The sequence below is a fragment of the Tasmannia lanceolata genome, unplaced genomic scaffold (assembly GCF_043159265.1).
Source record: "Tasmannia lanceolata isolate RefF3 unplaced genomic scaffold, GAP_Taslan_0.1 ptg000002l, whole genome shotgun sequence".
Classification (NCBI taxonomy): Eukaryota; Viridiplantae; Streptophyta; class Magnoliopsida; order Canellales; family Winteraceae; genus Tasmannia; species Tasmannia lanceolata.
The window spans coordinates 38,569,081-38,587,321 of record NW_027518679.1 but is presented as its reverse complement, the minus strand read 5'-3'; the positions used below and the strand labels follow the sequence as shown (position 1 = coordinate 38,587,321).

Genomic DNA, 18,241 nt, shown 5'->3' with positions numbered 1-18,241 from the left:
CCAAGGAAGGCCAGACGTCCACAGGGGAGAGTCGCCGCGCCATGGTGAGGATCGAACTCACCACTCCACCAGACAAGTCCATCACCCCACAGCGGGGTATGCCCGTGCAGAACCTTACCGCCGTCAGAGGTCACGGTCCCGCTCCGCACCAAGACCCCGAGCTCACGAAGACCGTGCTCCACCAGTGAAGTCCAGGTCTCGTCGAAGGAGTCCGGAGAGCCAGCCCGGCTCCGCAGTAAGCCGATCAATGGGAAGAATCAAGCCCGCGGAGCACAGAACGGATCCGCTCCTACAGAGAATGGAGGAGATGGATCACCGGATAGAAGAGCTGGCGAAGGATCAGAGCCGGCCCGCCTCCAGGGCGTTCTCAAGCAGAACGCCATTCACTGATGATGTCCTGGGTGCTCCAGCACCCAGAGGGTTTAAAAATGCCCGCCGTCCCGCAGTACGACGGGACCACTAACCCCGTCGACCATTTGGAGACATTCAGAACAATGATGCTTCTTCACGGCGTCTCCGACGGCTTCATTTGCAGAGCGTTTCCAACGACGCTAACTGGCGCGGCGAGAGACTAGTACTCCAAGATCAAATCGAACTCCATCAGTAATTTTGATGATTTCGGAGAGGATCTGGTACGCCACTTCATGAGCAGTCGCAGGCCGAAGAAAACGACAGCATCTCTGATGGCTTTGCGACAGGACGACAATGAGCCTCTGAAAGTGTTCGTCCGCCGCTTCAACAGGGAGGCACTTCAGGTGCCCAATCAGAGCAAGATGGAGATTTTAATGGAGGTTGATGGTGGTGGATGTGGCGGCTCAAGATGGTGGTGGCGATAGGTGAAGCATAGGATCAGATTTAATGGAGGTGATGGCCGGCCGATCGGAGCTCTGGCACCGTTGCCGGAGGAGAAACACTCTCCCTTTCTCTGCAATCTCTTTCCCTCTGTCTCACGAGGAAAATCTCAGATCTAGATTTGAGATTTTCTCTCAAAATCTCAAATCTGGATCTGAGATTACCTCTTCAAATCTCCACCTCTCTTCTCCCTCTCTCTCTCTCTCTCTCTCTCTCTCTCTCTCTCTCTCTCTCTCTCTCTCTCTCTCTCTCTCTCTCTCTCTCTCTCTCTCTCTGAAATTCCAGCGAAAATGATTTCTCCCCTTTCTTTTCATTCGTTACAGGTTTATATAAACAAAAGATGGATGTTGATATTCACACTCCCCAAATGATGATCGCACAAAATTTGATAAGCGCGCGAATCGGCTCCGTCCCAAATGGGATTATGCACCCCCCTTCTATGAAAAAATGATATATTTGCCTCCCTTTTTCCGTGGACAACCCCCTTTTCAGATGCTTCACCCCCCTTCTGGTCTGCATTGCGCTCACTCCCTTGGCTCGTTCACTGAGCAAACGCGCTCGGATCTCGACGAAATTTTACGGAGACCTATGGGAGACCTTAAGCTACCTTAGGGTTCAATTTGGGACCCCAGCTCACTAATTTGACGAGGCTTCGCACAAGCGACGTGAACTCGGGTTCGGTCAAAATGGGGTGTCTACACTGGGGCTCCATGATCATGGGACTTTGCCAAAAAAGGAAAATTGGGGAGGCTTTGGATTCATTCAAAGCAATGGAGCTCAAAGGACTGAAACCAGATTCAGAAATTGCGGGAAGTCTGATCAATGCCTGCGCAAATCTAGAAAAAGTGCAATTGGGTTCTCAAATCCATGGACTTGTTATCAACAATGGCACAGGATCAGATGTGTTTGTAGGTTGAGCTTTGATAAATATGGATTTGAAATGCGGTTTGAAGGATTTGGCAAGAAGTGTGTTTCCGGTATGTCACATAAGAATTTGGTAGCCTGGAATTCATTAATATCTAGCTACTATCGGATGTGCTCGTTACTCTTTTCGCTCGAATTCGTCAACATGGTTTGATTCCAGACTAGCATCATTGCTAAAGGGAAAGATGATAGGTGATTTCTAGATGTGGGATTAAAATTTTCACACCACATTTTTCAAAGGATGTCACAGAGAAATGTTTCAGCAAGGAATTCAGTGATTGCCGGGTATGGATCTCATGGAGATTGTCCAGAAGCCATCAAACTATTTGAGGAAATGCAAGGATCGAGATTAATGCCTGATGAAGTCACATTCCTTGCCCTGATCTCATCTTTTAGTCATTCAGAGTTTCTGGATAGGGTGTTGGTTTTTTCCAATCCATGAGTAGAGACTATGGCATTGTGCCACAAATGGAGCACTATGCATATATGGTCGACCTCTGGGGTCATGCCGGGTGCCTCGACGAAGCTTACGACTTCATCCAAAGCATGCCAATGGAGCCCGCACAACCCTTGACAAGGCAATGGATTTCCAAACTTTCACTGTAGGATCCTTCCTAATCTCCGAGTTCAACTTGTAGAAAAATCTGAATGACAGTGTGGCCCCTCTTAAGGTGTCCCTCACAAACCCAAGACAGACCTTTTGGAAAGGATGATTAGCGGTTACAACATGGAAATAATTCAATCTTTGGGTCTAACATCTGAAGAACTAAATGGGAAGGGAGAGGTTGATTTGACTAAGAGTGACCTCACGGGTACTAATGGAATGGGTGTTTTGGGAATCACAAATACCCCTCAATGTTTTCTTATGGAAAAGATGGAACTAAATATTTCTAAGAAAGTGACTCTGAACAACTTTCCTTCAAATGCCAAGAGGTTGTTAGCAACTGGCTTGCTCGAAGGTTTTTGTGCATATTATTTTTCGTGGACAGATCCGGTAAAGTGGTTACTTCTTGGTTCTTACTTATTAGATCTTTATCTCCCATATTTAACTTGACCCATATTAACTTTTGTTGTTGTTTATGATGCCTATCAGTAATGCATTGCTGAATATATAAAAGATTGTGGATATTTGTGCGGCTGTCCATGCAAGTTCACTAAAGTAAGTCAGTTCTTGTTCTAACTGGTTTCACTGAATATGTTAATACTGCGTTTCTTTAACTTACTAATTAATCAAGTGGTCTACCGGTGGACAATGTTTATGAGTTTGAACGGCACTCCAATTGCTATTCTCTAAACCCATATGATTATATTTTCCGGGAGAATGGGAAAACAATGTGTGATGCAATTCAAGAGCTAAAGAGGAAAACATTGTGTGATGTAGTTCAAGAGCTAAAGAGTACTCCACTCAAGATGTTATCAAAACTGTGATTGTTTCACCATCCGTCGAGAAATTTGCCGAGGTTTTGGAAGGTGATGTATTTATTGCTTTCAAGTTTCAATATTTACCTTCTGTCCAAATATTTGTTAGGTAGGCTTAATGAAGAGAGAACTGAAAAATATCAGATGAAGCTTAATGATATGCCTCACCTAATTGTTAGGTAGGCCAATTGCTGGATTACATGGATGTGTTAGTATATGCTTTCTTTGAAGTTCAGATCCTTACTTGTATTACCATATTTCTTTAACATATTAATCACATTTATGTAGGCAGACCGATTTATTTTTGTATAAAGCGTTCATTATACTGGTGAAATTATTAACTCATTATAGAGTTTGATTGACTAGAGTTGCAAGAATACCTTCACTCAAGGTAAAAAAAATATAAGCCTGATGAACCTCCCCTTTTTTGGCCAGAGCATGCACAGCGAATGTGATGCATGATGTAAAAGGAAGACAATAGGTATTGCAGCTCTACTACCAATTGATAGTAGGACAGTTAGGGAAAGGGATCTGTCACATCTAGGGTGAGAATTGAGCTCAGGTTTTAGTCAATTAGATTATGGAATTAAAGGTGGTCTAAGGGAATAGGTTAAGGAAGTGGACTGCTATGACAGAGGTAACAAACCTAAGGTAAATCTAACCATGGATTCAGACTAAAGTTTCAGGTTTATGGTGAAATTGTTAACTGTTTCAGGTTTAGATTAGCCTATTGTCGGGAGTTGCCTTGTTTCCCACGTATTATATTTCCTAATATAACTAGTTTTCCTAGTGTTGGAATTTTGGTAGGAAGCTAAAGAAATGGATTTTTTAGATTTTTCCAAACACTTGTGTGTAAGAGTTCTCTTCTTAACCTACGACTAGACAAAAAGGGGAAGCTAAGGAGAAGAGCCTATAAGAAGGCGGGTTTTGTTGTTTTTTTTTGTGAGTAGAGAAAAACAGGAGGGAGACAAAGAGAGCATGTTTGTTTTCTTCTTTGTTTCTCTTGTATATAGAACTTGTTTCTTTTCTCTTTGGTTGCTATTAGGTACGGTCTTGGTTGAGAGGACAAGGAAAAGGGTTATGGTTTGTGGGTTTCGAGTTAATCCATTGTAATCCTTGTATTTTGTTTCTCATAGTGGAAGATAATGTTCTCGCTCATAGACATAGGCATCTTGGCCAAAGCACGTAAAATCTCATGCGCATCTTGTGCTTTATTTCTTTCAATTGTTTCATTTCTTTGTGCACGATTGGATCGGATTTTTCCCGACAGATTTCTCAAAAAATGGTATTAAAGATGTGGTTGGAGAGATTGCCTGTTGGGCCGCGATTGATTGAAGCGAGTTTGGGTGTTATGGCTGGATCGCGGTTAGAGTGATCGCCATAACATAACACAGAAGGTACAAAGATTGTCTAAGAGATTCTCATTCGAGGTGGAGCCTTGGAACGGTATTTATTATTTAAGTATTTTTCTATAATTTTGGAAGATTATTGAATCAATCTAGGATTTATTAGATTTATTGGTGTGTGGAAAGAGGGTTCCCTATTCTTCTTTCTCATGTTTTCTGCCTTGTGTAGAACAACTGAATTTATAGTGGTGTCTAGAGGTGAGGTGATCTAAAATGGTGGTAAAGTTGAGTTCTACTTAGTTCAATATCGATAGGTTTGACGGGAAGGGTAGTTTCACCCTATGACAAATGATTGTGAGAGACATCCTTGTTCAACAAGGTTTGGCTGAGGAGCTTTGAGGAAAAGATGAGAAGACGAACAAGGTGATGGATGTCGAGCGGGAAGACATTGAGTCCAAGGCAGGAACCACAATTCAAGTGTATCTAGAACAGAATATTATGTTTAATATAATGAAAGAAGAATCAATGCCTAAATTGTGGGATAAGTTAGAGATGATTTGTAGGTCGAAAAGCTTGTAACATTTTATGGGATATCCAAAAGAGACCCTTAGGCCAAGTTTGGCATTTGTGAATTTGTTTTTGGTTAGTCCTTCACAGTTTTTTCAACATGATCTAGATAGTTGATCCATTTGGGTTTACAACAGATGACAGTAGCCTAAAAGTCACATGCATGTGATGATCCTAGCCACCCAAGCAACTACCTAGAAAACGGCAAATAACCAACATTCTAATTTCAAGTCAATCCATATAAACGCTTAAATACTCGTGACGGTTCTAGATAAGCACTTTGAAGCAATGCAAAGTGGGGATCCAAATAATGATTCAAACCATCTCTCTCTCTCTCTCTCTCTCTCTCTCTCTCTCTCTCTCTCTCTCTCTCACACACACACACACATATGGTGTCAATGCTATGTCGATACACTTTTCGACATATACCAAAGCATGGGATCGGCAAGTGAGATTTGGACCGCACTTGAAACCAAGTACATGGCGGAAGATGCAAGTACCAAGAAGTTTATCGTAAGTCGTTTCTTAAATTTCGGCATGGTAGATGATAAGTCCGTCATTGATCAGTTGCATGAAATTCAACATATAGTAAGTCAAATACATTTGCAAGACATTCTTCTTGATGATTCTTTCATTGTTCCTTCGATAGTTGACAAACTTCCACCAACTTGGAAAGACTTTAGAAAAAGTCTCAAGTACAAGAAAGAGAAAATATCTCTTGAAGAGTTGGCTCAATGCCTCAGGTCAAGGATAAGAGACAATAAAGAAGAGCATGAACCTCTATCCTCTAAAATCCATTTGGTAAAAATTGTCAAGGACTCGAACCAACAAGGGAAAGGCAATCGCAAGAGAAATAAGATTCCTGAAATGAAGTTCAATAAGAACAAGAAAATAAAAGGGGCTTGTTTCAATTGTGGCAAATCTACCCATTACAAGAGTGAGTGTCGAATTCTTAAGGATAAGAAGTCGGGTGCACTAACAGACCAAGAAAAGTTTGTGGCCATGATTTCAGAGGCAAATGTCCTTGAAGATGGCAATGGTTGGTGGATTGATTGGGTGCGACTAGACATGTCTGCAAAGACCAGAACCTATTTTCATCTTATGAAATAGTTGAAGATAGAAGTGTGCTCTACATGGGCAATTCGTCAACATCAGAAGTCAAAGGAAATGAAAAGGTGTAACTTGAATTCTCATCTGGAAAATTTCTCACTCTAACCGATGTCTATCATGTACAAGAAATTATGAAGAATTTAATGTCTGGAAGCATTCTTAACAAGAATAGTTTCAAACTTGTGTTTGAATCTGATAAGTTTATTCTTTCTAAAGGGGGTACATTTGTTGGAAATGATATATGTATGAAGGAATGTTCAAATTGAATATTAATAAAGTGAATGTATTTGCTTATGTTGTTGATTCTTCTTTATCATTATGGCATAGTTGATTAGGACATGTTAATACTAGGAAAATGAATGATATGGTTAAGTTAGAGTTGATTCCTGAGTATCAACATGACTTGGTAGACAAATGCAAAATGATCCGATGGTTGAAGGGTGGGGTGGCTCCACCTTGGAGATTCTTAGCTCTTTTTTATGAAATGGAGGAAATAATCGGGGGATCAGATATAGCAATGAATCATGTTAGGAGGTTTACAAATGAGAAGGCAGATGTGCTGGCTAGGAGAGGGGTGGGGAGCGATCTCATGTGATGTTTGATCATCCTCCTCCTTGAGGTTTCCTCTGTGTTGTGATCTGTTTTCTTTTTCTTTTTTTCGTTCTATATTCTTGGATTTTACCATGTCGGGGTTTCCCTTTATATAATAATATTTGTCATTTGAAAAAAAACAATATCCCTCTAAATTAACCAAAACCATATATTTTGCCTCTAAATTGTAGGAAAAAATATTTCCTTAGAAAAAAATTTCCATCAGAAATGTTTTTCTTGCAGTCCAAAGAGGGCCTAAAGTCATGATTAAATAATCTTTGGAGTCAACTCAACTCAACTCAACTCAACTCAACTAAGCCTTTGTCCCAAACTAGTGGTAGGCTAATGAATCCTTTAGACTATTTTCATGAAGAAGGTGAAGGTGAAAGGATCTCCCCGACTCAAATTGCCTAAGTCTAATACTGACACTTGACTAAGTCTAAACCTAACACCGATTGACTCCAAAGATTATTAAGATTTAATAATCTTTGGAGTCAATCTTAATTTATAGCCAAACAGTTAATTATGACTATAATCGGATCTTAAATTAATTGAATTGAAGATTACGCTGCAGTAGCCAATAGTGGAAGGAGCTATGGAAGATAATGCCCATGACCTTAGCTTAAGTGGTTTCACATCACATTACCCTAGGCCATGTTTGGAAGCCATGACATTCTTTTCTGGAAAATTAGATTTATTTTTCCATTTTTCAGCTACTTATCTCCATCTATTCCTAGCCCCTCAAAATCTCTCCCTATGGCAAGCTAATATTCCCTCGAAAAAAATTATGGTGGCTAGACATACTCTTTCAAACCGCAGAAGGTGAACATCGCTGTAGAACATGCTTCATCAAGGGGGGCTCATTATTCGTGACTCAAATTGTTATTCATGCCTCAAGTGGCAAATGGCTGATGTCGTTCTCTGGTTCAAGGCGAGTATGAAACACAAATGAGGAGGAAACAAATACAAGACTTGGAACCACAAATGGCTGATGTGCCAGTCTAGGTAAGAATTATTGAGATATATGTTAGAGAAAATTGGAGTAGGCAGGGGGGCAAGCAACGGTACCGGTTACTAAAGAAATTCGAAATGATGAAGGAACCTATTTGAGGCTGATTTTTGTTTTCCTTGTGGTGTTTTCATTTTCATACTAGGCCAATTACATGAAAAAGTTGAAGAACCATAACTCCTCCTTTTCCATATGAAATGCTTAAAAGCGACATGAAGTGAAAACTAAAAAGGAAAGCTCAGTCAGCAATAAATCTGATTCCGTGAACAATTGCAGACCAAAACAGAATATACAGTGCATAATCCTTGCAGAATTTCATGCATACTTAAATTAGCTTGTGTGAAATAGCAAGCTTTACAACTTAATAGCAAGCCTTACAACTTACCAACAAAAGGCAAACCTTACCAAAAGCTTTATGTTCTAAAGATGGCCGGAGACAAAATCCCACATCGGTACCTAATATAATCTTTTTTGGTAAACTACTGAGCTTTATCCTAAGCTTTCATGGTCCTGAACATATCCAAAACACCAAACTTTATTCCACAATAGTATATAAAATCATCCCCTCTATACCATCGGCTAAAAAAAGAACTGGCCTTGCTGACTGTCAAAGATGGCAAAATACAAGTTTTGTTCCATCTCAGAACTTACGCCGTCTTATAGTAAATTTTCAAGCTTTATAACAAGCTTCGTGGGATGCTTTACCACGATTTTCATTATTGTAATGATTGACAAGGTATCAGATTTTAACACCTTTGAAAATAGGATTTCAATACCTACTATCTACAATCAACTTGTGTAAAATAGCTTTACAACAAGCATGCATGATCCTCAATACAGATAATGGTTCTTATTATACTCACCTCACATGCAAAGTATTTATCTCTACTTCTCTCTCAATTGGAAACAAAGAAAACACAGAAGACGATGCAGAAAAGAATAGATCATGCAAGATGTCATGCATAATTGACCAACATAGCTTAAGCCAGTGTTACTTGCAGACATTCCCCCCCTCCCCCCCCCCCCCCCCCGCCACAGCCTAAATAAACTTCTGGTGATCAATTAACCTACAGATGGAAGCAAGGTCTACCTTCCTCAATCTGCAACTGTTATTTCTTGAGCCTCAAATAGAATCGAATCTAAAACTAGTGTCCACTAGACTAGTTAAAAGAAAAATGATACCCAAAGTCACTGAAAACAAATGAAGTTCTTTGATGTATCTCAATTCTACAACATTTAACTAAATGACATAATATAAATTAAGTCTCCAAAAGACCTAGATTTTTCTTAAATTAAGAAGAATCCTACTTGTCTCCCGCTAGGTGTGTTTATTGGTGTGTCTAATAAACACGAAAGAAGGAAATTCGAAGAACAACCAAAATGACCACCACTCTGCATGGAGCAACTGATGTGGAAGCTTATTCCTTATGTTTTAATGTGGAACATTTGGAATGAGGGAAACAAGACGATTTTTTAATAAAAGGAGAAGAGATGGTATGAGAACTCTCTCGATATCAAGCTTGCTGAAAAAGCTTGGACAAGAGAGAAGTTTGACATAGTTTACAGTGCAAGGGAAATTCTTACAAATTGGCAGTTGGTTATAATGGAAAAGGGGAAAAAGAGAGAAAATCATGCCCAAGTAGAAGGCCCCTCTGGTGGGTTGGTTTAACCTAAATTTTGACGGAAGCTCTATCGGCACTCCGAGTCAAGCCGGTATTGGAGGGTTGATTCGAGATGATAACGGTGTTGTATTATTGTTGTCCTTCTCGGGTCCGGTGGTCTTTTGTGGTGCTAATGAAGCCGAAGCGAAGGCCCTCTTGTTTGCCCTAAGATGGCATGTGAAACACAACTTGGGCCCTCTCATCACTAAAGGCTACTCTTTGAATTCGTTAGCTTGGGCCTCTAACAAGTGTAGGGAACCATGGCAACTTAAAAATCTCACTGTTGAGATTCGGGATTTGATTCGTGATGCTTTGGCACTGCGTTTGGCGTGGGAAAGATATAGAGCATGGAGACAACTGTTTATATTCTCCTTAATTTGGTGGGCTCACTTTTTTCCACCCATGTAGAAGAGTGCTAGTATAAATAGAAATGATATTACCATACCCTTGATTTAGAATTTATCATTGAATGCGATGGGTATTTCGGTCCTTTTACAAGGTAATTTTTGTTTTTCCTCGTATAAAGATATTATGGTCTTTTCAATGAGTAAAAAAATATACACAGGTATTATGGTCACAAATGAGAAAAGCATGGAATACATGCAAAGATTGTAAACAACTACGCTGTGCGGGTAGTTTTGGACTTTAGTTTTAGACACACGTGAATCTTGGAAAAGTGGAGGAAAAAAGACCTAGTTGCCCTTCTTGACACCATTAGAGCCCAGATAGCCTCCACGGATTTTGTGTAAGAGAGTACACCTCAGTCATTCTCTTTTATTGGGTTCAAGTTATTTAAAAGTTGGGATCAAATGAATAACCAGATGGGTCGACTAGTGAATGACATTGCCATCCCTATATTGAAGACCAGGAAGGGATCGACTACCTTAATCAACGACGGGTCGATCGGGAGTTAAAACGGGTCAACTAGGAAACATTGCCGGTATTGGATCTAGGGTTTCCGTTAATGGGTCCGTATGTAGGATCCAATGGACTACTGTATTCAATCCGGCTCAAGTGGAAAAGATGCTGCCAGTATGTTAAATAACGTTGTTGTTCTTCTGCTGTTTCATTCAGAAGCAAAGCGGAAAATGTATTTTTTAATTATTTTAAGGAATGGGTCGACTACCTTAATCAATAACGGATCGATCAGGAGTTATTGCGGCTCAATTAGAAAATGTTGTCGTTTTGGATTTAGGGTTTCCATTAATGGGCCTATTTGAAGGAACCGAATCACCTATCAACCCGGGTCGCGATGCCGGTATTTTAAATAACATTGCCACTCTTAAAGCTACTGGAATACTACGGAACCAATCGACTATCTTAATTAACGCTGTCATTTTTAAATAACGTATTTTAAATAACACTGTTGTTCTTTAATAACGGTAACATTTATTTATAAACGACAGCATCATTTCATTTATTTTTTGCTTTAAAAGAAAAGCATTCAAAGGCAAGATTGCTGTTTTCAGACAGCAAGAGTCTCATGCATTTATGTGGGACGCAATATATATTAAATGCAAACGGACAGAGATAATAAGAAATAGTAAAATATTGGAAAGGGAGGCTGCACAGAGGATGATTGTAGTGTGCTCTCGTGCAACAAATCCGAGGTTGCTACACGAGTTCTGATGTGTCAGAAGGGGAAAAGAGACTTTTTCCATTCACTTTTCCAAGTTTCTCGCGTGGAGTTTTTATATGGTGTAAGCCCTTATAGTCCCTTACTTTCCCAAAAGTAAACCATACTATAGGATGATCCAAAACATCCATGTGATGGGCCACAACGTAAATTGGTTGAACCAAAAAAAACATTTTTATAGGAAGATCCTAGCCCTCCAACCTATAGAGGTTTCCGTAATGTGGAGTTCATCTATAGATCATGATTAGTGTTTGGTTTGGATCATCCTATAGTATGGTCCATTCAGTACTTTCCAAAAAAATCCATCAATCTTTTATTCTTAACAGTCGGATCCTTTTCAAACTGTCGTGAATAGTGTTTAGTTGTCAACCACGTAGAGCAATGCGAGGGGATGTCCTTCTCGACATCTTCTCCAGAACGATTTTCTAAAATCTTTGAAGATCGTTCTGTACTTACTAGTAAATAGAAATGATATTCCCACATCCTTAAATGGGAACTTATCATTGAATGTCATGGATATGTTGGCCCTTTTGTCAAATTGTCTGTCCACGTAATTCAAACGTCATGACTCCAGCTGTTACCTAATTGTCAATCTAGAAGATTCTTTTTCTAAATAAGAGGTGGAGGTATCACTACCTTTAGGATTATTATAAAACGACACCTCCTCCTCCCTTGTTTCACATTAGCGCTGAGAGGAAAGAGAGGAGGAGATGAGGAAGAAAAAGAGATGGAATCATCTTGAGAAGGTGAGGATTTTCTTTTTCTCCATTTACCATTTGAGGTTTTATTATTTCCTATTGGGTTCTCATTTTTCATTTGTAGGATTTTTCATCTGTTTTAATCTGGGTGATAGATCTAAGGTTTTTCATATTCAACCAGAAATATTTCCTGCAATCCAAATTCCAAACACGGCCTTTGTGAATCATCATTTGCTTATTTAAGCATGGGGCAGTACTTTTATTGGGTTAGACAACAAATAACTTACCTCATGAGATTGGGGAAGAAATCAAGTTAGAAAAATGGATCACAAATAAGACTACCCCTTCCTTCAGGGTAAAGTGTAATGCACTTGAGTTTGTAGTTCTTGGCCCTTCATGTCCAACTTAAAAAAACATACATTTTTAGACATTGGAATTGCGTAGATGACATAGCTTTTGAAACATAATTGTACCGGGCACATCACATGAAAACCAGCATTCCACACTTTGTAGAAAGGCATTTCGCGGCTGGCTGTTACATGAGAGAGCAGCCACACATGCTGATTTTTCGGCAGATTTTGGTTTGTTCATTTAAACCTTCTGAGGTAGCTGCTCTCTCATGTAACAGCCCGACACTAAATTCCTTCCTTTGAAAGTCCCTAGCAAATCCGTTTTTACACTAAAAAAGGTAATTTGAAACAACCTTGTTCCATTTTTATCTAAAAGGAACTTCAATTTGATATTTGATCCTCCGTAAGCACCTTAAAAAGTGTGATGGTGGTTGATTAAATATATAAGGTGGTACCGCCAGTACCGATCTACATGTGCATCCACCATAAAAAATCTCAGGAAGATCACCTTCCTTTAATAACTAAAATATAAAGACAATTGCCAGCAATTTTTTTTTATCCTTCTGGTGGACTCTTAAAATTCTTTCATTCATTCTAACTAGTTAATTGAAGCTCTAAAAAATGAGCTTGAGTGAAAGAGAAATGGTAGAAGTAACCAAAACAAGAGATGAAAATACCATTATCTTTTTTTTGTTTCCTTGTGCTTATATATGTAAGTTTCAATTGACAGGATTAAGATGTTGAATGGAATGGGTGATATAGGAAAAAGAGGTATGAATCTAAACTTCTTTGCTCTTTATATGTGGATGGAATATCAATTTCTTTGTTTTTTTAATATTATCTCAATTATAAGAGATATTATATGGTGCTGGAGCGTAGGCGTTACATCAAAATTTCCGCACTTGGTATTCGATCCAACAGCAGCCTCTTAAAACAAGTGAGCTGCCTTAGGATCAAATATCAAGGGTGGTACCGCCTGCACGTTTCTTCATGCTAAGGCACCATATAAAAACTCTAGTAAAAATTTTAAACAAATATACATTAATGCTAATGCTAAGAATATTAGGACCTCTTTGGATTCACTGTGCATTAGTTTCTATTTATTGATAAGATTATTTAAAAAAAAAAAATTTAAATAATAACATTAATTAGGGGGGGGGGCGCTGATATTCCTCCCCCCCCCCCCCCCCCCCCCCGACCGCTGGCTAACATATTCCCACCTTTTGACCTCTCTCTCTCTCTCTCTCTCTCTCTCTCTCCACACACAACAGAACAGTTGGTGGGCCCAACAGAAACAGTTGGTGGAATGGTGGGCCCATCTTTGAACAACGTAGGCCCCGCCCATACCACACCATAGGATAATCCAAACCGTCCATTTGATGTGCCATAAACGTAAATAGGTTGCGTCCCAAAATATTTTTCCATAGGCGGATCCCAGCCCTCCGATCTAAATAGAAACTACATCTTATGCAACCTCTATAGATTGTAGGGTTCTGATCATCCCTACGGAAATGATTTTTGGTGCACAACCTATTTACATTGTGGCCCATCAAATGGACGGCTCGGATCATCCTATGGTCTGGACGGTACACTTCATTTTCAAAAATATGGATGGGGCCTAAATTGGTACGAACCACACCATAGGATGATCCAAACCATGGACAGCTTGGATCATCCTATGTTGTGGACGGTACGCTTCAATTTGAAAAATATCGATGGGGCCTACGATTGGGCCTTAATGTTAGTGTACGACCAACTCCATAGGATTATCCAAACCATGGACGGCTTGGATCATCCTATGTTGTGGACTGGCCTTAATGTTACTGTACGACCACAGGATGATCCAAACCATTCATTTGATGGGCCAACCCTTTTGGGGGCACAACCCATTTACGTTATGGCCCATCAAATGGACGGCTCGGATCATCCTATGGTCTGGACGGTACACTTCATTTTCAAAAATATGGGTGGGGCCTAAATTGGGCCTTAATGTTACTGTACGAACCACACCATAGGAGGATCCAAACCATGGACGGCTTGGATCATCCTATGTTGTGGACGGTACGCTTCAATTTGAAAAAAATCGGTGGGGCCTACGATTGGGCCTTAATGTTAATGTACGACCAACTCAATAGGATTATCCAAACCATGGACGGCTTGGATCGTCCTATGTTGTGGACGGGCCTTAATGTTACTTTACGACCAACTCCATAGAATGATCCAAACCATTCATTTGATGGGCCACAATGTAAATAGGTTGTGCCCAAAAAATCATTTCCGTACGGATGATCACAACCCTATAATCTATAGAGGTTGCATAAGATGTTGTTTCTATTTAGATCGGAGGGCTAGGATCAGCCTATGGAAATGATATTTTGGGACGCAACCTATTTACGTTTATGGCCCATCAAATGGACGGTTTGGATTATCCTACAGTGGTATGGGTGGGGCCTACGTTGTTTAAAGATGGGCCCACCATTCCACTAACAGTTTCTGTTGGGCCCACCAACTGTTCCTGTTGTGTGTGTGTGGAGAGAGAGAGAGAGAGAGACCGGTCAAATGGTGGGAAAGTGACATATCCTAATGTTTAACATTAGCCAACTGTCCCCGGGCGGGGGATATTAACATCATGCATGCCTTATGAACAATAAAAGGTGAACCATCTGACGCGATTTTAGAAAGAGGGCTTGCCTGCAAAATCTACTTTTACTATCATCAATAAAAGGCAATTAACTTAACCCAGCCAAATCCAAGGTAATATTATCTCAATACGAATCCAACCCATTCTGAACCTCAGGTTTGGAAGGGTCAAACTTAACCCAACCTGCCTCTAAATCTCCCAAACCTTAATCCAAGCCATGTAACCTGATTTCTGAAATCGAGGAGGGTTGGTTTTGGATTCGCTTATGGCTAAACTGAAAAAATTATAAAGAAATAACTTTGAGATTTTAAAAATCACAGTAAAAAATATTAGGTGGACGCAGTTTGATCGAGTTGCCCAAGACCTTAGTCATAACCCGATCGGGTTGTCTTTTCTCCACCCAAGCCAAAATCAGCTTGAACCTGTCAATTCAGGTTGAGCCCAACCCAAGTTGCGCTCCCCTAGTGACGCTTGAGCCGCTGCTAATTCAAGACGGGAAATCCGAAACTCAACCGAACCACAACAAGCTTCCATCTATCCGCAAACTGTTTTTTAAGCTACTCACAAGGGCTATAGTTGTCAAATAACCAACCACCGTTAAGCTTTTAAAAATATTCAGTGGGTATTAAGTAAGAGTCTTTGGAATCCAGTTTCCTATTTGCAAATAAGCATATTTTAATCTAATCTTATTTGCAGATGGGATTTTGAGACTCCTTCGGAAGACATTAACTATATCATTTCTAAGACTGTTATAACCATTATTTGCAAATAATTATATTTAACTTCAGACCCATTTCAATGCCAGATTATATACAAATAATTATTAGAGATACCCAAAGAGACCCATAAACTTTTTCCTAATTTCAATTTCTGCTACAAATTCATAACACCCATCTTATCCGATCATCGATCTTGATCACCCATCTAGTGGACCCTAACTTAGGTTGGAGGTGTTAGATCTTGATCCTATGATCATGATTTCCTAAGAGAACTATTCCTGGCCGTTGGATAATCTAATATGGCCCACACTAGGTGGATAGCCTATACAATATATCTCCTCACTTAAGTGAAAAAATTTGATTGGGTATACTTGATTGGTCCTTTTTTTATTGATTTCAATATTTGTTGGTCTTGGCTTTGATTTTCTTATTGCTCTGAATTTTGATTGGTAAGCTGGGGTTAGGCAGGACCCCGACGAGATATATGGAAAGAAGGATAAGATATACATGAGAAACAAAAAGCAACCAAACAACAACAAAATAAAAGCAGACCAAACAACAACAAAAAAAGATGACTCTCTGAAAGAGGAGCTGAATCCTTTCAAGCAACCACCAATACATAGTCATATGCTCCTCCCAAAGGGCAGCTTGTGAGGGATCCCACACGCTGCCAATACATAGTCATATGCTCCTCCCAATTTGAGTTTGAGCCAGGAGAATTTTTATTGCTTTCTTTGAATTTGTTGTGTTTGGAATCAGGGAAATTCTGCCGTGTCTTCTTTTCTGTGGAATTGCTATTGCATTGAAAATGGTGGTTTGTTTAACGGCGTTATAAGATGAAAAAATGGTTTGCGAAACTACTCTCAGAATCGAATCAAAGTGTTCCCACCAATGGGTTGTAGATGGTAACGAACAGGAGTCGTTGTCCAACAAGAGGCGGGCTATTGAAACATCTTAGAGAGACCTAGAGACCTACTTTTGGAGTTTTTTGACGGGGAAGATTCTCGGTGGGAAAATGGTTCTAGCTGGGGAACGATATTGCACCTAGTTGATGAACAGTTACAGAGATCCGAGATGCTGAACTGTAAATCTTGGCTTCGATAATGTCGGTACAGAGAATTCCTCAAAATGCACAATTAACGAGGGGAACTGTGTAAGTGATTACTCTGGTCCCTCTCAATCTCCGCTGATAATAGAAGATTCCAACGTGTTTATTGTGGATGGCTTAGTGAAATTTATTTCAAATTTAGTCAGAATTTGGAATGTGGTAACGGCATTTCCGCAGCAACAGGCCTGGCCATGAATAATCTGGATGACAGTGGCCCCTCTTATGATGTTTCTCATACAGTTTCAGTAACATGAATAATTTCTACAGGCATCTTAACAGTTTCAATAATGCATGTGATGATCCTAGCCATCCAAGCTTGCCTAGAAAACGACACGACGACTAACCAACATTCTAGGATTAAAGCTTATCGAAGCAAAGCTTATCTGGGACCCACTAAATTCATCCTTATTTGGTGGGCCGTACCATAGGACCTGGCACACATGGAAAGTCTCGCCTCTTTTATGCTTCAATTATCGGATCAATGGCATGGAAATCGGATAATCATCACAAAAGTAAACAGCTATCTATATATATTCCAGTTTGATGATCCACTGATAATGAACAATTGCTTAGATAAATTGGCATGCTAATGATCCAATGGTTAGCATTGTTCCATATAAAATTTTTGGAATCATTTTCAAGATGGGAATCGGAATGCAAATGACCAAAATGACCAGCACTTGCATATTTAAAAGCCAAAATTACAGTGGCAAGTTTTGTCCTAGTAAGAATTAACATTTAGAAACCCTAACCCAACTCACTCACTTGCAGAACAGTCACCATTGTCCTTACTCCTTACCAACCCCAAAAGAAGAAAAGCAATACAGAAACAGAACTAAATCCATCCAGACCTTTGCTGAGTCATGTGCTGGCTGAGCCATGTCCTTCCTCATGCCCCCATGTCACCAGCGGTGGATCCCGTCAGGCTTCTTATCTTACACTGGGCCAAGAAAAAAAACTGTAAATAAAACAAAATCAGAAACTCCTTTTAAAAATAATGATAAAAAAAACAAAATATCACTAATAAATCAGAGAGGGAAAGCGAAGAAAACTCCATGTTACCTTGCATATAGCCTCAAAACCACACTCCCCTAGCTTAGTTTCTAGGTGAAATCTTGGGTGGAAGCTAGAAGAGTTTCGAACGAGAAAAGCTTCTTCTCCTAAACGGTAATCATCTCTCCGTCCTCTTCTTTTTGTGCAGCTTATACAACAAACTGTGAAAAACAAAGATAAAAAATTTTCCAGAGAAGGGGCCTTTGCTTAAGAACAAATAACCTTTAATTAGAGACTAAGCATAAAAAGTCCTCTCTCTTTCCTATTCCATTTGCACAAAAAGAAGACGCATCAGAACTTATGCCATCTTATAGTAAAATTTCAAGCTTTATAACAAACTTTCATGGTCCTCAAGATATAAAAGGAGAAGTTTTTGTACAACCTCAGCTACCTAATAGTTTACAGGTGAAGTGGGATGGTTTACCATGAGTTTCACTACTGTCATGATTGACAACGTATAAGATTTTAACAATTTTAAAAGAACGATTTCAATACCTACTATCTACAATCAACTTGTGTAAATAGCAAGCTTTTCAACACGCATGCCTGTTCCACAA

General features: G+C 39.7%; 1 long non-coding RNA gene across 1 annotated transcript; it reads left to right on the top strand.

Moving 5' to 3' along the window:
• The first annotated feature begins 11,795 nt into the window (after positions 1-11,795).
• On the top strand, positions 11,796-16,870 carry LOC143884539 (uncharacterized). Its single transcript, XR_013252964.1, has 3 exons — positions 11,796-11,861; positions 12,894-12,934; positions 15,978-16,870. It is a non-coding gene; the product is annotated as an uncharacterized LOC143884539 (long non-coding RNA).
• The last annotated feature ends 1,371 nt before the right edge of the window (positions 16,871-18,241 follow it).